Here is a 21,595-nt window from a genome sequence, read left to right on the forward strand (position 1 = left end):
CTCCAACTGTGTTGCTTGGCTGCGTCGCTCACCCAATAAGGAGTCTAAGAAATACTGGGGGGTGGAGCTTGCATGCCTTGTGCCGGTCAAATCGGCCGCATTGCCTGGGGACTCACCTTTGCTCAGCGCTTCCCAGTGGAGAGGTGACGGTGGTTTTCCTTGCTGCATCCCCTTTGCCGGGTTGCTGCACTGTGGGAACCACCGCTTGAGGCTTCGTTTGGCTGCTGGCTGGGCTTTCTGCCTTTGACTCGGAGGGGCTCAGAAGTTGAACATACCTGTGCCCAGAAAATCCCTTATTTTGACTGCTGATCCCTTATTTTCAAGGCTGCTGGTCCCTTATTTTCAAATCTGTAAGTTGACAGCTATGCGCCTTCATGAACTACCCAAGAGTTCAGCCAAAACATCTGATTGGATACTGTGGGGGGAAAGGGTGGTAGACTAGGGTGGTGGACCTTTGTCGGACCCAACAGGGCTCTTCCTTTATTCTTAAAAAGTATCCATCCAACATTCACATGAAGAAGCAGGACTCATTAGGGCTGGGCATATTGTGATGTCAGTGTTGTCAGGGAAGAGTTAGAGTTAGAAGTTCCCAGTTTTCCAGAGGGAGAAAGTTTTTCCCAAGGGGGAGGAGAGCAGTGAAGCTAATAGGAAAGAGCAACAGGAACAACAGGAAGGGACCGGATGTTCACAGGAGAAGCAAGGGTTAAGTTATAGCTCAGATTCGGAGGAGGGGAGATACAAGCCAGCTCTAGCCAGGTTAGAAAAAAGAACGGGAAAGCGAAAGGAACGACGCAGTCGCCATTTTGAGAGTTGCTGGTCACGGAGAAGCAGAGCTCAGAAGGTACAGTCATACCTTGAGTTGAATGCGCGTCAGGTTGAGCATGTTCGAGTTGCGCTCCGCGGCAACCCAGAAGTAACAGCATGCGTTACTTCCGGGTTTCGTCGTTCGCGCATGTGCAGACGCTCAAAATGAAGTCATGTGCATTTGCGGAAGCAGCGAAACGCGACCCGCACACATGCAGACACTCCGTCGCATCTTGTGTTCCATTTGGGATGCGAACGGGGTTCCGGAACGGATCCCGTTGGCATCCCGAGGTACCACTGTATCTGAAATAAGTGACTCTGAGGAATAATAGCTAAAGATAAGAACCGTTTATAATATTGTTTGTTACAACGAATAAAAAGTTATAAAAGAACAAGAAGCGTTTGTGTGGTGATCTGAAGAGGAGAACGACCAGTCCTGACAGGTGTCATAATCTTTGACCTGGCAATACATTGCAAATCATGATGTGCTTGTGTGCTATGCAAAAATCACGATGAGGGGGAAATGGAGAAGCCAGCCAATGCCACTACCTAGTCCCATCCTTATTTTAGACATGATATATCAGTATATTGTGATGCTTAGCTGGTGATATATCATAATGTTGAAAACCAGATATCACCCAGCCTAGGGCTCACCTGATGTATCACAAACAGGCTTGCACTGCCTTTTAAACAGGATCCTATACTAAACAAGAGATCTTTCCCAATCTGCATCTCTACTGGAATTGTTTTTAAGATGTTCTTATTGCTCCACCATTTATGTACCATATTTGCCGCCCTGGACTCTTCTGGGAGGAAGGCTGGGATATAAATTTAATAAAATAAAAATTTGCCCATGAAACCATCTATAACAAGAGCCTACCAGCAGGGTCTGCCTTTTGGGAAAGCACTTTGGTTCCAAGGGATCACCTGATTTCCAGGAGTGGATTCTGGGGGTGTTCAAAGGGCATGTGCACTTTCCACACTAAGAAGCTGCAAAACGCAACTGGGATTTGTGAGGCCTTGCTCATTCAAAGAAAAAGGGCAGGGCTTTCCATTGACCAGGTTGCTTCCCTGGATATAAACAGGTGGGAAATCTGTATGCTTCACCTACATAAGAGTTGCTTGATTTATCTGTAGTGTACAGTAATCTTCAGTGTTGTGTTAGGGCTAAATCTAGCTGTGCTTAATAACATATTCCATCATAAAGATTAATAAAGGCAACGCTGGAAAAGAGGGCATACTACATTAACCTCAGATGCACTGCTTTGGAGAGACTAAATTGTATTTGTTTACCCAACAGAGCTCCCCCCCCCCCAGGCATCATACCAGCAGAATAGCTTTCCTTTATTTCTTAGTATTTGCATCTTCAGTATCTACCCTCATTTTGCTCTCTGTGTACTCATTTGTATTTAAGGACTGGATGGAATGCATTGTCTTAATTCAACGCTATATGTAAAATGTTGATGATCTTTTGGTCGTCGCCTGAGCCAAACGGCACAAGTTGTTTTGGAAGAAAGTGGGGGAGTTGTAAGGCCCCAATCAGCTAAAATTGTCCCCTGCCTAACTGCAGGGGCGATGTTTTCAGGAAATCGCACATTTGCGGGCAAAAGAGGCAATTGGTTGTGTTAAATGTGCTCCCCACAGGCACAATCAGCATTAAACAGCTGGGTCTGGGAGTCAGTAGTTAAATTTCCCACAATGCCGCTGAAGCGCTTTTTATAGCAAACAGCAACTTCACAGGCAAAGAGTCACACAGTATATCAATTAGTAGATCAATTTGCACGGAAGTTTCTGATCCTAGATGGCTGCCGCACCAATTGGCTGTCTACTACACCAGAACAGACCCGGAACAGGAATAGCCCCAGCGGAATGGGCGGTCGGCAAACTCAATTGAGAAAATGGAGAAACGCAGAAGCATTTACTTCTGGGTTTTCGGCGTTCGGCTTCTGAGACGAGACGCTCGAAAACCGAGGTTCCACTGTACCAATCATTCAGATGCCAAATTATGTAATTTAGGTGCCCGCCCCCCCGCGCATGCTAGAATTGATTGCTCAAAGACTTGCTTTATTTCTGTGTTCCAAAATCTTATTAATTTCAATTCTACTCCAGTCAAAATAACAATCCTTTATACAACAACTGCAATATTAACAAATTCTGTTCGTATTGACACATTAAATGATTTATAAAGCTACAGGTGAAGCATTCAAACTATATCCTTGTTCTTCCTGTGTGTGGTCATTATTCTGTCCGTGATGTTTCTAACTGTCTTTGTAAAATACTATATCTATCTTTTCTTGTTTGTTGCTGTTCTCCTTCATGCCTTGGGCGGAACTAATATCCCATTGTTGTTTCAGAAGTTCTCCATTGTTCCACCCCGTGCTTCATTGTTTTGCAACTTTAACAGCAGCTGCAAAAATCACACTGTCCCAATAAATAACTTGTTTTCGCCATTTTTTCCTTTCAGCCCGGGAAGGAGAGTGATCTACAAATAACTCAGTCATGACTTTCTCAATGTTCAGGGGAGCCACTTTTCAATTCCCTGTTATTATCTACAGAGCTTCAGATTTAAGAGACAGATTTTGACCTGAATAATAATTATAGTAGTAGTAGTAATAGTAATAATAATAATAATAATAATAATAATAATAATAATAATAATACCCTGCCCATCTGACTGGGTTTCCGCAGCCGCTCTGGGCAGCTCCCAATAGAATATTAAAACATGATAAAACATCAAACATTAAAAACTTCCCTAAACAGGGCTTCAGATGACTTCTAAAAGTCATGGAAGTTGTTTATTTCCTTGACATCTGATGGGAGGGTGTTCCACAGGGCGGGTGCCATTGCCAAGAAGGCCCTCTGCCTGGTTGCCTGAAACTTCACTTCTCACAGTGAGGGAACTGCCAGAAAACCGTCAGAGCTGGACCTTAGTGTCTGGGCTGAAAGATGGGGGTGGAGACGCACTTTCAGGTATACTGGGCCAAGGCCGTTTAGGGCTTTAAAGGTCAGCACCAACACTTTGAATTGTGCTCGGAAACATACTGGTATCTCTCTCCCTCTGAGGAAACATTCAGGAAAGCCAGTAACTTTAACTTTGAAATATACTCGGAGTCAAGAGTGGATTTCATGCTCTTTATTCAGCTCATAGTGGTGAGGAGGAGTGGAAGTTCTCCCAGAATGTCTGCTTTATATACATTATTTACACAATGGGCCCCATGTGACTGGCTAATTCTGGGATTCTCCTGTAGGCCAATCAGGTTGCGGTTTCACTTCCACCTGGAGCTGGATTGGGTGGCTCCTGTGGAGCAATCAGACTGCTACATTCTGGATCCTATTGTTCTAGGACCAATCAGACCGCTGCATTCTGAATCCTATTCAACTCAGTACATAACAAATTTGCAGCCCATTATATTCCTGCATCTCTCTTTCTCTCTCCCCAGCAGCCATCTTTCCTTCAGTTCTCCTCCTCCTCTTTGCTGCCTCCCAGTCACGTTCCAAATTCCTAGTCTCCCCGCTTCCCCTGCTCTCTATTTCAGAAAACCACTGCATTACAGTGACGGGTGGCATCACAATTCTTGTTCTTGGCAGTTAGAGACTGACTGGACTATAGGAATTACAGTCCATAAAAAGTGAGTAGGTACATAGATTCCCACAGGGAATGACAGCGAACTGTACAATGCAGAATGGTGAGGCGCCCCTGTTCTTTTTTAGCATGCCCAGTTGATTCCCGTCAGTACCACAGCTGAATATTAAGCACCTTTGGGAATAGAAAGCAGCCATGCATCCTCTCTGATAAAGCTCCAAGAGCCCTTGATGGAACAGTGGCTGAAAATCTCCTTCAACCTGATTTTGTCAGACAACACCGACACATTGGCAATGAGCTCACCAGCTGCTAACTGCATTTTGTATTGATCTCAGTTCATGTTCATATCTATCTTCTGATGTCCTCCTCCTGTAGGGTCGCTGTATTTCAGAACTCCCCGAAAGCTGTTGAGCTTTTTTTTTAATATTAAATTTTCTGTTTTACAATTTATAATACTCATTTAAAAATCCTTAAAATATCAATGACTTCCCTTCTTCTCTTTCCATGGTTTGTTTTGCATATCATAAATCCCTGCATATTTTACAAGAACTAAACAATTTAGTATTCCTTTATTACATCCATCAAAACTTATTTACACTATTGAATTTATCTTAATGCTGCCAACGTTTTCAGGTGTACACAATTTTCCCCCATATACAGTGGTACCTCGGGTTACATACGCTTCAGGTTACAGACTCCGCTAACTCAGAAATAGTGCTTCAGGTTAAAAACTTTGCTTCAGGATAAGAACAGAAATTGTTGTCCGGCGGCACAGCGGCAGCGGGAGGCCCCATTAGCTAAAGTGGTGCTTCAGGTTAAGAACAGTTTCAGGTTCAGAACGGACCTCCGGAACAAATTAAGTACTTAACCTGAGGTACCACTGTACAGTCATACCTTGGTTGTCGAATGCCTTGGTACTGGTACGTTTCAGCTCCCAAACGATCGAAACCCGGAAGTGAGTGTTCCGGTTTTTGAACTTTTTTTGCAAGCCAAACGTCAAATGTGGCTTCCACTATTATTTCTGGCACGCGGCACAATCGGAAGCCAATCAGAAGTCACGCGTTGGTTTCCAAACGTTTTGGAAGTCAAACAGACTTCCAGAACACATTCTGTTTGAAAACCAAGGTACGACTGTATTCAATAAACGTTTTCCAGTTTCTCTAATTTGTTGTTGAGCTTTTTTAAGACCAAACTCCAAAGTTGTGGGGCGGAAAAAGCACTGCCTTTCAGAAATCCCTTCCCCGGACGTCAATTCCGCCTTTGAAATCCCAGTAATGTCCGGGGAAATCCAGACGTATGCTGGCCCCTATCCTCTTGCTACAGCACAGGCCACCCAGTGAAAAACACAGTTAACTGCAGATATATTTGCATGTAGCCGATTCGCTGGTCTCATCTTCTGGGAGCTTCACAAGCCTCTGAGAGTAGCCTCCAGGCAGGTGGGACTTGCTGAACTGTCTGTAAAAGCATTTGCATAGCACTCACCTCAATTTCCTTCTTGAATGATAACCTCCCCACGTAAGGTTTTAAAAGCTGGAACTGCAGAATTTGGAATTAGCTAGTTAAGACATTCAGCTGCTCAGTAACTTCCATTGCTCCTTAGAAAACCATAAAAGTTGTATTGGGTAGCTTAGCCATGTCTTCTACGGGAGCTAAAAACTAGGTTAAGAATTCATTGCAGTTAGCTTGCAGTACAGTGGTATAGATATCTACTCAGAAGTAAGTCTCTTTGTGTTTAATGAAGCTTACTCCCAGATGTGGTGACAGGATAGCAGCCAAGGCTTTGATTTAGAGTTGGCATTGGAGGAAAACAGGGATCTTTTGCAGACTCTCTAAGTGTCCCTATTTTCCAGGGATATCCCTGATTTAGAGAAGCTGCCCCAGTTTCTGATTTGACCCTAGAATGTCCTGCTTTTCCTTAGGATCTCCCTATTTTCATTGGATAAATGTTGGAGGGTATGGTGTTATCCGACCCCTGAACCATCTGAAGGCAATCCTGTATAGGGAATGTGTTTTTAAAAATGTTTTATTATGTTTTTATATATGTTGGAAGCTGCCCAGAGTGGCTGGGGCAACCCAGTAAGATGGGTGGGGTATAAATAATAAAATTATCATTATGGAATGGGACGTCCCTATTTTCATTACAGAAATGTTGGAGGGTATGTCTTGTGCCTTTAACAGCTGTATGGCAGGCAGAAATTTGATAGGTTAAGCCTTTTCTTGTGTGGATCTACAACTAAGAGAAAAGCATCACTATGACTGTGCTTCCTCCAATTTTATGTTATGCCTTGCCTCGCATGGCAGCCATTTTGTATTATGCCATGCCACCATGGCAACTATATTGTGACTGGTGCCCACAGCACTCCCTCAAAATTTGAAATGTGCCCATTTGTCCGAAAAGGCTGGCAACTGCTGGCCTATGGTTTTAATGACTCTTGTTTTAATGCTATGTTTATTATGACTTTTGACATAGTTGCTTTCTGTTTTGTAGCCCACCTGGGACCTTTTGGTAAAGGGTAGGTAACTAATAATGATGTAGTAATAGTAGTAGTAAAGGGACCCCTGACCGTTAGGTCCAGTCATGGCCGACTCTGGGGTTGCGGTGCTAATCTCGCTCTATAGGCCGAGGGAGCCGGCGTACAGCTGCCGGGTCATGTGGCCAGCATGACTAAGCCGCTTCTGATGAACCAGAGCAGTGCACAGAAACACCATTTACCTTCCTGCTGGAGCGGAACCTATTTATCTACTTGCAATTTGATGTGGTTTCGAACTGCTAGGTTGGCAGGAGCAGGGACCGAGCTCAGGCTTGCTAGAGAGGTTAAAAGCAACAAAAAAGGCTTTTATGGGTATGTTCGTAGCAAAAGGAAGAACAAAGAAACAGTGGGGTCACTCAGAGGAGAAGATGGTGAAACGCAAACAGGGGACACAGAAAGGGCTGAATTCCTCAATGCCTTCTTTGCCTCAGTCTTCTCAGATAAAGAAAACAATGCCCGACCTGAAGAATTTGGAGCAAATGACTCAGCAGAGGAAACACAGCCCAGAATAACTAAGGAGATAGTACAAGAATACTTGGCTAGTTTAGATGTATTCAAGTCTCCAGGGCCAGATGAACTGCATCCAAGAGTATTAAAAGAACTGGCAGGTGTGATCTCAGAACCACTGGCAGTCATCTTTGAGAATTCCTGGAGAACAGGCGAAGTCCCGGCAGACTGGAGGAGGGCAAATGTTGTCCCTATTTTCAAAAAGGGGAAAAGAGAGGACCCAAATAATTACTGCCCAGTCAGACTGACATCAATACCAGGGAAGATTCTGGAGCAGATCTTTAAGCAAACAGTCTGTGAGCACCTAGAAAGGAATGCTGTGATCACCAATAGTCAGCATGGATTTCTGAAAAATAAGTCATGTCAGACTAACCTGATCTTGTTTTTTGACAGAATTACAAGCCTGGTAGATGAAGGGAACGCAGTGGATGTAGCCTACCTTGATTTCAGCAAGGCATTTGACATGGTGCCCCATGATATTCTTGTAAAGAAGCTGGTAAAATGTGGTCTTGACTATGCTACCACTCAGTGGATTTGTAACTGGCTGACTGACCGAACCCAAAGGGTGCTCATCAATGGTTCCTCTTCATCCTGGAGAAGAGTGACTAGTGGGGTGCCACAGGGTTCTGTCTTGGGCCCGGTCTTATTCAACATCTTTATCAACGACTTGGATGATGGACTCAAGGGCATCCTGATCAAATTTGTAGATGACACCAAACTGGGAGGGGTGGCTAACACCCCAGAGGACAGGATCACACTTCAAAACGACCTTGACAGATTAGAGAACTGGGCCAAAACAAACAAGATGAATTTTAACAGGGAGAAATGTAAAGTATTGCACTTGGGCAAAAAAAAAAAAAATATGAGAGGCACAAATACAAGATGGGTGACACCTGGCTTGAGAGCAGTACATGTGAAAAGGATCTAGGAGTCTTGGTTGACCACCAACTTGACATGAGCCAACAGTGTGACGCGGCAGCTAAAAAAGCCAATGCAATTCTGGGCTGCATCAATAGGAGTATAGCATCTAGATCAAGGGAAGTAATAGTGCCACTGTATTCTGCTCTGGTCAGACCTCACCTGGAGTACTGTGTCCAGTTCTGGGCACCACAGTTCAAGAAGGACACTGACAAACCGGAACGTGTCCAGAGGAGGGCAACCAAAATGGTCAAAGGCCTGGAAACGATGCCTTATGAGGAACGGCTAAGGGAGCTGGGCATGTTTAGCCTGGAGAAGAGGAGGTTAAGGGGTGATATGATAGCCATGTTCAAATATATAAAAGGATGTCACATAGAGGAGGGAGAAAGGTTGTTTTCTGCTGCTCGAGAGAAGCGGACACGGAGCAATGGTTCCCAACTACAAGAAAGAAGATTCCACCTAAACATTAGGAAGAACTTCCTGACAGTAAGAGCTGTTCGACAGTGGAATTTGCTGCCAAGGAGTGTGGTGGAGTCTCCTTCTTTGGAGGTCTTTAAGCAGAGGCTTGACAACCATATGTCAGGAGTGCTCTGATGGTGTTTCCTGCTTGGCAGGGGGTTGGACTCGATGGCCCTTGTGGTCTCTTCCAACTCTATGATTCTATGATTCCAACAACGACTAAAACAAGCATACTCAGGCTTAATCGAGGATTATTACGATCATGATCAAACTCTAAGACTATTCTCGAACCTGTCGGAAGATCTAACGTCTTTTTTCTCTGTCCCGACGCATAAAATAAATCGAACACAAAGGAAGATAGGTGCACTGTGGTTCAATAGTGCTTGTAAACAGGCTAGACAACTTCTTGGTAACATATACAAAGAGTATAAAGCCTCCGGGGCAACGGTCCTGCCAAAAGAATATTTCCAAGCAAAATTGGCCTACAAGCAAATTCAAAAGGGAGCCAGACAGGAATGGCAAGCGAATCAATGGCGGGCAATCATAGAAGCCTCATCATCACGGAACTCCAGACAATTCTGGCTCCTGGTAAATAAAAGAACTAAAAGATACCCTTTAACTATTATCCCTGCCCCGGTTTGGGAATCTTACTTAAAAAACTACTTTGCCACAACTGACTGTACTGTTAACACAAGAGATGAATCTCAGGATCAGCTTCCCCTCTGGCCCCCCACCGATCCGGAAGACATCCATGACTTGATCGTTAAACTTAAAACAGGGAAAGCGCCTGGACCAGACCTGATCCCGGCAGAAGCTATAAAATACCACGCGGACTGGTGGGCCAAAGCCCTGGCAACCATCTTCGATGCCGTTAACAACTCTGGAATGATCCCGGAAGTATGGAAGGACGCTGTTATCGTTCCAATCCACAAAAAGGGCTCACCAGATGACCCGGGGAATTACAGAAATATCAGTCTGCTCTCAATAGTGGGGAAACTATATGCCCGCTTCCTGTTGAACAGACTTATTCAATGGGCCGAAGAGAAAAAATTAATTGGGCCCGAACAAGCTGGATTCCGCCCAAAACAGTCAACAATAAATCATATTCTAATTTTACAGCATCTTGCCTGGAAATATTCCACCCCAAAGGGTGGCCAACTCTGTGTGGCATTCATTGACCTAAAGGCAGCATTCGATAGTATCTCCAGGAGCATCCTCTGGGAAAAACTCACCCGCTGGGGCATCGACAGAAGGCTTCTCTGGCTAATAATCAAACTCCATGAGAACTCAGCGGCTAGAGTGAGACTCACCCCGGAGGGCGATCTCACCAATTCAATTCCCATTAACAGAGGTGTCCGACAGGGTTGTATATTGGCTCCATTCCTGTTTAATTTGTTCATAAGCGACATGAGGACTCCCCTAATAGAGGCTCAAGAAAGGATTCATGCACCCCGCCTAGCACTTTATCGCTGCCCTTTGTTACTATATGCGGATGACGCTGTCATCCTTTCTTTTTCTAGAGTAGGTCTTATGAGGGCCTTAAAAATTTTTGGATCATATTGTAATGCAAATTCCCTTACAATCAATTATGAGAAATCTAAAATTCTAATTTTCTCAAAGAGCCGGAAACTCCATAATTGGAGAATTGATGGGAGAGTCATCGAACAAGTCTATAGATTCCAATACTTGGGAGTTTGGTTACAACATAACCTTAGATGGAAGGCCCATGTAGCCTATGTTACAAATAGAGCCAAAGCTATCTCCTTGGCGATCTTGCGATTTTTCTTCACCGATGGGGCCCTTCATATCCCATCGGCGTTGAAAGTCTTCAAGGCCAAGGTGATCCCAACAATTGCTTATGCCATCTCAATTTGGGGGACTTTTGTCAACTTATCCCACCTAGAGGTTATTCAAAATCAGTTTTTAAGAGGGATATTGAAACTGCCCAACTGTGTAAGTAATACAGCGCTACGCATGGAACTTAATATTGTATCCCTGGAAAACGCTCTGTGGAAGCACATACTTTGTCACTGGTTATCTCTATGGCACAATCTCCCAAACTTGTACTTGATACAATGCATGTGGAGAGATGATTTCCAGAGCCCATGGGTAAAAAATTTACAACTGAAAATTACGGCAATGGGAATCTCCCCATCCAAATTACTAGAGCAGGATATAGTTCCAGCTAAAAGAACAGTAGCCTGTAAACTAGAGGAGATGGACTTGCAGCAGAAAATGGTCTTGGGCAATGGTACCTGCTCACCTCTAAACCTTGGTTTATTACCCCTCTTAAGGCTCCCAAACTATTTGAATTCCTTAACTTCTTCGGCTCATAGATATGCTTTTGTAAAGGCAAGATTCAACACCTTCCCATCGAACGTGCTGAGAAATAGATTCTCCAATGGACAGATATCGCTCTTATGTGATTGTAATTGTGGGGCACCGGAATCGTTGCATCACATAATTTTTGATTGTGCATTTCATTCATCGGCCAGGAGCAAGTTTCTTGCTCAATATCTAAAGGGAATTGCCGATGATACAAATGAAGCCAAACTGAGATATCTATTAAATGATGATGACCCCTTAAGATCACTCATGGTTGCCAGATTCTTGATCAGCGTTCTATCCCTAAAGAAGAGAAACGGACTCCTGTGCGGCTCGGATAATCCCTCTAAACTATGATCTATGTTTTAGGATGTAATTAGGTGATATCACCATTGATGTCTTCTACTAATTTATGAGTAGAGGGCGATGTTTATGTTACAAATTTACTGTAATGTATGATGTTGGTCTTTTGTTTTTGTTTTGCTTTGGTTCTTGTCTGTTTTTTGTAAGTTTTGGCGGTTTTAAAATTGGAGTTTTAAGTACATTATGTTGGTATGGGAAACTGTTGTGTGATGGGCCAGTGGCCGTAATAAAGTTCAATACCAATGATTCTATGACCGAGCAACGGGAGCTCACCCCGTCACAGGGATTCGAACTGCCGACCTTCTGATCAGCAAGTCCTAGGCTCTGTGGTTTAACTCACAGCACCACCCGTGTCCCCTGTAGTAGTAGTAGTAGTAGTAATGAAATTTGGGGATAGGAAAGTCTTTTCTAGCTACTGTAGGAATATGTTTGCCAAAATGTGTCACAAGCTTTGGCTTGTTGTAAGTTTCACCCACAATAAACATAAGTGGAAATGTTTCATCGTGTTCTGTGCAAATGTTCCTCCAGGTATCTTACGGCTTTCCTTCCTTAAAATCATTTAAAAGCAAGCACTCACAAAATATTTTGCTTCCACGTGACATACCTAGCATCAGAGAGAGATCTAAAATGGTGTGCTTCTCTGCCACTTTCCCAAAGATTAGCATTTTAAATGAAGTTTGCATGATACAAAAAGTCCTGCTAATGGCTTAAAACTCATCTATATGTAAATTGAATAACCTTCCAAAGATGAGAAAAGAGGGCGGCGGCAGTGTGTGTGTGTGTGTGTGTGTGAATGATCAAACCTTAAACTCAGTTTTGGTAAAGCCGCAACTTCTTGTGATGTGCTGAGTCACATTAGAACTTCTTCTGATGTGCTGAGTCACAGCTATTTTCTCAAACTGTTGGTTGACTCTTGTTTAATGGTTCCTTATCCTGTATTAGTTTTGTTGACATTTAAAATAATAATAATAATTGGGGGGGGGGGTATTTCAGTGCTCAATGGTGTCTTTTAATTGAGATTTTTGATCTTGTGCTTTACATTATGGAAACTATAAGTTGCTTTGAATATTGTCCGGGTCATCAAATTAAAATGACTGGGTGACTTTGGATGAAATTCCCTGTGGATTAATAATAAAGTAGATCTAGTGTATGCATAATTGTAGCTCCAGGGCTTTGACTGGGATGCAGGGTAGATATCCCAGTACAAAGTAAATAAACAAACTTGCTCTCCATCCCAAATGTGCAAAAATCCAGGGGAAGAAGGGGTGACAGCCCACATTTGTGAATTTCAAAGTGTCACCTCTTTTCTTTCTTGCACTTAAAACATTAAATTCACTCACAGCTTTTTCCTCACTCCTCAACTCAATATATTTTCTCCAGTACCAATAATGAAGTTCCACTCAACTCAGTTGCCCACATTCTGGGTAAAATCCAGTTCACTTCAGTCTGGCCACAAGACTGAAACTGCCTTCTGTCTGAGTTTATAATGAGAAGTTGCTACAGGGTGACACAATTGTCTTTTTCTCCTTCTTGTAGGGTCTCCTTGATTTATAAAGAGCAGAAATCTTTGGACATAGAATTCTCACTCCCACAAAGATTTGCACAATGACTTATTCCTGGGTAGAATTAAAGGGGGGATTCTCATTGCCTTTGGTAGCTATGAATCAAATATCAGGGTCCCAATTCATTGGGATAGCTCAGAGAACAAGCATGATGAATTGTGAGCTAATTACATGAGAAATCTTGATTTACACTGTAAAATGTCAATTTGTTATTTTGAGGCTATAATTCACTTAACATGTCTAACAAATCCTATTTCCTGAAGTGTCTGCTTTAATGGTATCTAGGAAACAGTTGCTTTTAGATGCAAATCATTTGCAAATCGCCTCTTTTCAATTCTCCGGATGGGACTTTTCACATTCAAATCTGATTAACCTAGGTGTTATCAGTCCCGTTCCGAAAGCTGAAATGCCACCGGGTTTAATTACAATTTTCATCCCTGCAAAAATAAATATATGGTGAATTACAGTTCAGTGACAAAATGTTTTGCTCACAAAATTTCAGCGGCTCTCTGATTATCATACAGAGAAAATAGTATGCATGTGTGTGCACAGAGGCAACAATCTATGAACCATTTTCAGTAGCCTACCACTAACTGAATTGGTCTATAAGTAAAGGTAAAGGGATCCCTGACCATTAGGTCCAGTCGTGGCCGACTCTGGGGTTGCGGCGCTCATCTCGCTTTATTGGCTGAGGGAGCCAGCAGACAGCTTCCGGCTCATGTGGCCAGCATGACTAAGCTGCTTCGGGCGAACCAGAGCAGCGCACGGAAACGCCGTTTACCTTCCCGCCGGAGCGGTACATATTTATCTATTTGCACTTTGACGTGCTTTCAAACTGCTAGGTTGGCAGGAGCTGGGACGGAGCAACGGGAGCTCACCCCGTCGTGGGGATTCGAACCACCGACCTTCTGATCAGCAAGTCCTAGGCTCTGTGGTTTAACCCACAGTGCCACCCATGTCTATGCCTAGTCTTAATCATATCTGCATATACCACTGATCTCAATGGATTTCTGGGATAGCTCAGTTGGTAGAGGCTGGTACTCATAATCTCAGGGTCACACTGGGCAGAAGATTCCTGCATTTCAGAGGGTTGGACTATTGCGGTGTTTCCCAGCCTTGGGTCTCCAGCTGTTTTTGAACTACAACTCCCATCATCCCTTGCTAGCAAGACCAGCGGTCAGGGATGATGGGAACTGGTGTCTGAAAACAGCTGGAGACCCAGGGTTGGGGAACACTGGACCAGATGACCATCGTGGTCCCTTCGAACTTTACAGTTCTATGATTCTAGTACAGTCATACCTTGGATCCCAAACGCCTTGCGAGTCCAACGTTTTGGCTCCCAAACGCCGCAAATCTGGAAGTGAGTGTTCCGGTTTGCAAACATTCTTTGGAACCCAAATGTCCAACGTGGCTTCCGTGGCTTCCGATTGGCTGCAGGAGCTTCCTGCAGCCAATCAGAAGCCACATCTTGGTTTCCGTTCGTTTTGGAAGTCAAACGGACTTCCAGAACCAATTCCGTTCGACTTCCGAGGTACCACTGTATTTTTATACCCAGGTCAGTTGGATAAGACTTCACCTAGGCACATTCACTAAGTTAAAATATAAAATAGAAACATATTTACAACAAAAACATTAAATAAACATTAAATAGCAAAATACTAGCACATACTTTTAAAACGGCTTCATATCACCACTGCTAACACTTTCAAAGTTTCCAGGAACAATGTATTTCAAGCATCAAATACCTGAGCGAACAGGAATGCTGCAGCGCATTCCTGAATGTTAATGATGAGGGAGACACTTGCACCTTCCCAAGGAGACCCTTACACAAACAAGGAAATGATACAGAGAAGGCTATGTTGGTTTGTTGAAATGCACATACACAGCTTCCTGTTATTATCTGTATGGCACATGACTCACTAGATTGGCGTGACTGAGGGATGCATTACACAATGTAGCCCACAAACCTTCCAAGTTTCTAAAGCATTCTCTCATTGCATCCTGCTCGGTTAAACACCTGCAAAGGTTGGGGTGGGTTTTAAGAGTTCATGACCGTGGGGGCGGGGGGAGTAAAGTAAATTCAATAAGTTCAACAAAGCTCAGCCGAATACATACGATCCACTCAGAAAACAACACTGATAATTTTTCTTAGATCCCTGACAATGTTTAGATGTTTTTTAAAAAAATTATTCTTGTCAAACATGATCCCCTTCACCTCTGTGTTCTTACACAGCCGAGGAAATTTCTATGGATGGTATCCAAAGGTAATTGTGCATGAGATGTATGGGTTCTCCCCTTTACACAAGGCAGGTCCCCCATTTTTTCTGACCCCCTTCCCCACCACAGCCCTCCGTGCCCAGTGGCGGAGGAAGGGGGTGCGGGGGCTTCAGTCCGCCCCAGATGTCATCACTGACGGGGGTGACAAAATGAGTTATTTTTATTTTAAAAATGGGCTCATGAAACTTTTTAGGAGTGGCGTGGTAGCTTAGGCGCCCGCAGGTTGTGCGCGGCCGGAAAAGGCAGCGTGGGACTTGCACCTGCCCACCGCTTCTCCCTCAGCCGCCCTACAGCTGAGGGGGAGACAGCAGAGAGGTTCCAAGTGTTGGAGAGGCTTGCCCCGCCCCCATGGGGAGATTGCCCCGCCCCATGGGTGCGGATCGCCCTGCCCCCAGATGCAGGACATGCCTCCACACCAGGCACCCAAGTGGCTAGCTACGCCGCTGTCCGTGCCCACCTAAAAGTCTCCGCCTTAGGATTGGAGGACCCTCCAGAACATTATGGGATAGGGGAGTGGAGCTGCAGCGACTATGGAAGGATTGCCCCCCTCCTCCGCCCCCCGCCGTGAGAGCACAACTCTTTTCCATTCATATAAAAACAGATTTGAGCTCAAAGCACTGGGAGCGAGTACTATGTATTTTCATCAGCAACCAGGGTGGAAGGCAGGTCTTATATGTAACATTTCAACACATGCATTTTACATTAGCCAACCCTTTCATCGTGTCGGAAAGGTGAGATATGCAACAGGGAACCTCCTTTCGGAATTCTGTAGGTCTCACCTGACCTTTGTAACATGATAACATTTTGTCTTTTTTAAAAAAAAGTGTTTTGCACTATTCCCCCCCTCCCCCAAAAAAACCCCTGCCTTGAGCAATGTGGACTTTTGTAGAATCCATAACAGAAACATGCAGTTTCTCTTCATGAGTGGTGCATGGTCCAGGCTGTGTGTTTCTCTCTCCCCTTGCTGTGTGTGTGTTTATATGTTTTCTAGCACTAATAAGCCAGGAATTTGTTATTTGAATGTGTTCTCTTCAGAGACTGCTACAAACTCTAGGATATCTGTGCAGTGCCGACATCTTTTTTTTTTTTAAGCTGGGAGAACTGCACCTTTTCAAATAAATGATTTTTTCACATAAGCTTAACGTGTGCAAATTTATGTTGTTTTGAAGTGCCGGGGCGGGGGGAGTGTTCAGTACAGCGTTTCCACCTAATGCATTTTGTCCTGCAATTTTTATCCTGTCTTTGCTCACGAGAAGATTTGCTCAAAAGCAGTTTGCTCTGCAGCAGCCACCGTTTTCTCCCCGTTTTTTCTGCTTTGCTGTTATAATTCTCAGCCTCATTAACTCTCTGTTGCTTCTCCTCCAATCTCCTGGAAAAGTAGCTGCTCCCCCTAGTCTAAAAACTTCCTTAAAAATAATAATACTTTATTCTGTAAAGTAACCTAACCCTACAGTGCCTGAGAACACGGGCTTTTGCTATACAGTGGTACCTCAGGTTACAGACGCTTCAGGTTACAGACTCCGCTAATCCAGAAGTAGTACCTCAGGTTAAGAACTCTGCTTCAGGATGAGAACAGAAATCGCACGTTGGCGGCACGGCGGCAGTGGGAGGCCCCATTAGCTAAAGTGGTACCTCAGGTTAAGAACAGTTTCAGGTTAAGAATGGACCTCCGGAACGAATTTTTAACCCGAGGCTTGTATTTTTGCAAGCCAACTGCCAGTGATATGGCTGAGGGCATAAAAGTATGAGCTAGCCCTTCTGTATCATTACTTCCTCCCCCCCTGCCCCCAAACACACATACTTCCAAGAGAAATGGATGGATAATAGAATGTGTTTTCTGTTCAGAGCAGGCAAACACACTCACCGCCTGAACGAGCCTGGGTCAACTTCTGAAGAAGAACAATAGCAGGGACTCTTTTTACCTGAAACTCAGAACTTGTGAACACCATTAATGTGAGTCACAAGGCAGGGCGGGCGAAAGCCATTTTTACAATTGAATCTATGTGCTTTCTTTAAAGCCTTTTTCATCTGTTTTACAGATGTCAGAGAGATGAAAGTGGTGAGCTGCAGAGGGATGGTTTCATTTCACATCTCCGGGTTTGGCTTAGAAAATACATTTATTTATTTTCTCAAACTAAACTGTTTGCGAGAGTGTATGGCTACCAGAGGGTCAGCTGGTGGGTCTGGGAAGGGTAGCTGTCATGGCAGCGGGAGAATGCTACTGCCACATCCTATAGCCTGCAAAATCATTGTGGTCAGAGGGAGAGGCAAATGGCAGCCTTTTATTCTCTGGTTTATTTTGCCTTCCATGCACACCACAGAATTAGAGAACCATAGAGCTGGAAGCTGAGGATCATCTAGTCCAACCCCCAGAAATGCAGGAATCTCAGCCATAGTCCTATGACTGATGGCCATCCAACCTCTGTTTAAAAACCACCGATGAAGGAGAGCCCAAAACCTCCCAAGGAAGACTGTTCCACTATCAAACAGCTCTTACTGTCAGAAAGTTCTTGCTGATGTTTAGTCGGAATCTCCTTTCTTGTAACTTGAAGCCATTGGTTCAAGTCTGACCCTCTGGAGCAGGAGAAAACAAGCTTGAGCCATCATCCATGTGACAGCCCTTGAGAGATTTGAAGATGGCTGTCAGATCTCCTCTCAGTCTCCTCTTTTCCAGGCTAAACACATCCAGCTCCCTCATCCGTTCCTCATAAGACTTGGTTTCCAGACCCTTGGTCATCTTGGTCGCTCTTCTCTGCACACGTTCCAGCTTGTCAACATCCTTCTTAAACTGTGGCGCTCAGAATGGGACACAGTATTCCAGTGGGGGGTATGAACTACACCAGCTTCAGGATTGGTATTGTTGTGGCCCATTCCCCCTTTTTGTATTTTGTGAGTGTAAGGTGGCCTTGGATCCTCCACACACACCACTTGCCACCGCCACCACCATCTGCACCTGCAGAGCTTTCCTTGGGCAAATGGGAGGCTCCTCCAGAAAGATGGGTGTTATTCCATGGATGGAGTTTCTCTCCACCAGCAGAGGACATGTTCCTGAGCTCCCTACCCCCTCAGCTGGCTTCTGGCTAGCTGTCAGCTTTGAGCCTCCGTCCATTGCAGCAAAACCCACAGAGATTCTTGTGGCATATTAAATACGTTTTTTAACATAAGCATTTGTGAACCAGAGTCCACCTCATCAGAGGCAAGAGACTGTGTGCTTCAAATACCTGAACATCTGGGCCTTACCCAGTTTCCTCAGAAACAAACCGAAGATAAAATACTAAACCTGAATTACAATAAAAATTAGGATGACAAATCTTATTCTGTTTTCTTTTCAGTTTTTGATGGAGAAAGCAGAAAGATAATCTTCCACAAAATGGGCCAATTTCAGAAATATGTTTGCTCGGGCTTTAACTAAAATAGGATTCTGTCCTTGGCCTAAGGCACTATCCAGCTCGCTGCAGCTGTCAGAATGAGGAAAGTTGCCTAGGAACCAAAATTAAAATGAAGCACATAGGATTATATATATTTTTAAGCTCAAAGCTTCTATTTTTCACATAGCAAACCTCATCAAGATTTTCTTTAGAGTTGCTGTCATTAGTGGCCAAAAGACAACAGTTGGATGAATCAGTCAGAACCTCATTAGACCCTCTCTTTGATGTAATGGGTAAAATGAATACTAGGGTGGAAAATAAGATGAAAGCGCCACAAATGAAAGCATTAACTAAAGCCTTGGGAGATTGGAATGAACAGAACAGACCCACATGACCTACACTGGTCTATTCCAGAAACATCATTTCATAAATCTGAAGGGAAAAATGTAAATAGCCGAGTCAAGGGATGAGATAAAAAAAATTGGGAAACCTCCTGCCAACCTCAATGGGAAGAATGAATGCGACTCTTGTTTTCTTTAGCAAAAGTGCACTGAAAAAATGAAACCAAGGGCACAGGATTCCCCTACTGAGCCCCATCAATGGAAGCTCTGCACTCCGGCAGCTTTCCTAAGAGTGGAAGTAGGATTACCCTCTGTGTCTGCCAGGGCCCACTTAAGATTCCTGCGTTTTTTCACCAACCTCATAGATGCCCCGAACACCTTATTGGCTAAACAAGCCTTTGTATCATTACAAAATAATACCACTTGGCATAAAAATCTACTAGACATTTTATCTAGATACAACCTACCTGAGTTTAATACTCTCAAATTGTGGAGCCCTGATAAAGTTTGGGAATGGATCTTTGAAAAAGACGCCTTTTTGGACTCCACTAAGATAAAAAACTCTGGGTTTTCCTACTGGTTCCCTCGAGTAAAAGCAGTCAAAATCTGTGCCAACTACTTGGTGGAGATCACTGATCCCACCCTTTGGAGAGCTTTTACTATGGCACGGTTCCAAACATTGCCAACTGCTTATTTGACCGGTAGATACACAAAAACCCCAGTAGAACACCGTTTATGTCCTTGCCTTATGAAAATTAAAGAGGATCTTACACATTACCTCCTCTATTGCCCCATTTACTCGGGCTTTAGAGACGCATTGCTGCAAATTATACCCAATTCTATAACCAGTCCTGAAGATAGAGTAAAATTTTTGTTAGTTGATGCAAACCCACGCATTACCCATGTGGTAGCGGTTTTTGTGATGAAGGCCATGAAAGCCAGGGAAAGATTTATGGACGACAATCTAAAGACCCCTTCATCGTCTGTTTAACTCGTTGCTCGTTTTCCCTCCTTTTCTATTCTGTGGGAAGAAGGTTTTGTTGGCATAGTATGTAATGAATTTTAATATTTTTAACTATTGTAGTGTTGATGTTTGTGCACAAGCATGGTCCTCACAATAAATGGATTTGATTGAATGGAAGCTCTGAGCAAGGACTGTTGCTTGCATAGTGGAGCTTTCCTCCCCTCACATGCCCCTTGCAATTGGGTCTGGAGAAGATCCAGAGAACCCCCGGAATAATGCATGGAGAGAGGAGAGGGGCGATAATTTCATCTGGCAAGTTGAAATGTTTGTGCAGTTGAAACATCCATCATCGTTCAACACTGAATTCCACCCAGGGCTTTGTTATTTCTTTAAGCAGAAAATGCAAGTTATACAGGAGTAGCCACCTCATTCAGAAGAGACTACGGGGGGGGGGGGAGTTAGGTAATAGGTAACTGATTTGTGGAGCTCCTTATTTAATGCAGAAATGCCATTGAAGTACATTTTCTGTGGCTATGCTGAAAAAATCTGTACCCGCTAAACAGCCTCTGTCCTTGAAGAAACGCAGTGGTTCACATGGCAACTTGTCTTTGTTCAGCACCCTGGACAAGGACATTGTGTTAAAGGTACTCTAGAATCTGCTTTGGGAGATTTGTTTACTGCAAAAGGGTGATTTCACAGGTCTTTCTGCTCAGAATTGTTACCTAAATAGATCTGTTGAGGAATTCCGGCCTACAGTTTCTTTGAACACCTAACTGATGCCATAAAAGGTATGATATAATTCACCTGCCTTTGTTGTTCTGTAAAGTACCAGGGCAAGTACTTCACAGCTATCTCTCAATGAATATTGCTAAGAGAGGGATAATTCTGCAGCAGTAGATAGAAAGCGCCAACCCAGCCAAGCAGCCCCGCCATCTTAAACAGCTGGTTTTATATGTCATAAAAGGGCAGCAAATTGTTAACTATTTATTTCATTATTGTATTATTATTATTATTATTATTATTATTATTATTATTAAAGGAAAGGATATTTAAAGGTGCTCCTACCTGACTCACGCCTTCAGACACAATACACAAGTCGAAACAGAGCCATCCTTTGCAATTCACACTCCTCTGAATTTTGCAATGCCAAGTAATGTGTACAAAAATCTATGTCCTAAAGTGCGTATAAACATGCACATATTAGTGAAAAGAATACAAAAATGCATTTTACTGAGGGCAGGTGCTTTGTGTAAATGTGCTTAATAGACAACGTTGCATACAAAGATATGTAGATTAGGAGAAATCCACTGATGAGTTTTCACCAGGGTTGTTTTTTTAAAATGCAAACTGATGCAAACACAGGGAACTAAACTTACGATTGAAAAAAATGGAAAACTAAAATTGACAGAATGCACCTTTTTGCATTCAACTCCCATTCAGGTCTTATAGGTTTCCTGGCCGCCACTACCACCCTTCATGTCCATGTAGATATTACCTGTCAACTTTGGATTACATTGCATGCATCCAATGAAATACATTCATGTCCATGAAAGCTTATGTCATAATACATTTTTTAAATGCCACAAGGCCCTT

The 21,595-nt window shown here is 43.6% G+C and overlaps 2 long non-coding RNA genes across 2 annotated transcripts in view; one reads left to right on the forward strand and one right to left on the reverse strand.

The window, feature by feature from the left end:
* The window catches only part of LOC310759887, a 34,267-nt gene extending 13,095 nt beyond the window's left edge, over positions 1-21,172 (reverse strand). The window contains exons 1-2 of the long non-coding RNA XR_014546613.1: positions 21,068-21,172; positions 14,798-14,874 (exon numbers count right to left, since the gene is read on the reverse strand). This is a non-coding gene — a long non-coding RNA (uncharacterized lncRNA). The remainder of the gene's footprint in view (positions 1-14,797; positions 14,875-21,067) is intronic.
* Positions 6,349-17,424, forward strand: LOC310759892. The gene is made up of 3 exons (XR_014546617.1): positions 6,349-6,900; positions 17,175-17,282; positions 17,369-17,424. It is a non-coding gene; the product is annotated as an uncharacterized lncRNA (long non-coding RNA).
* Positions 21,173-21,595: the final 423 nt, after the last annotated feature.

Source organism: Podarcis filfolensis (assembly GCF_964270895.1).
Source record: "Podarcis filfolensis genome assembly, chromosome: 3".
In the NCBI taxonomy this organism is placed as follows: domain Eukaryota; kingdom Metazoa; phylum Chordata; class Lepidosauria; order Squamata; family Lacertidae; genus Podarcis; species Podarcis filfolensis.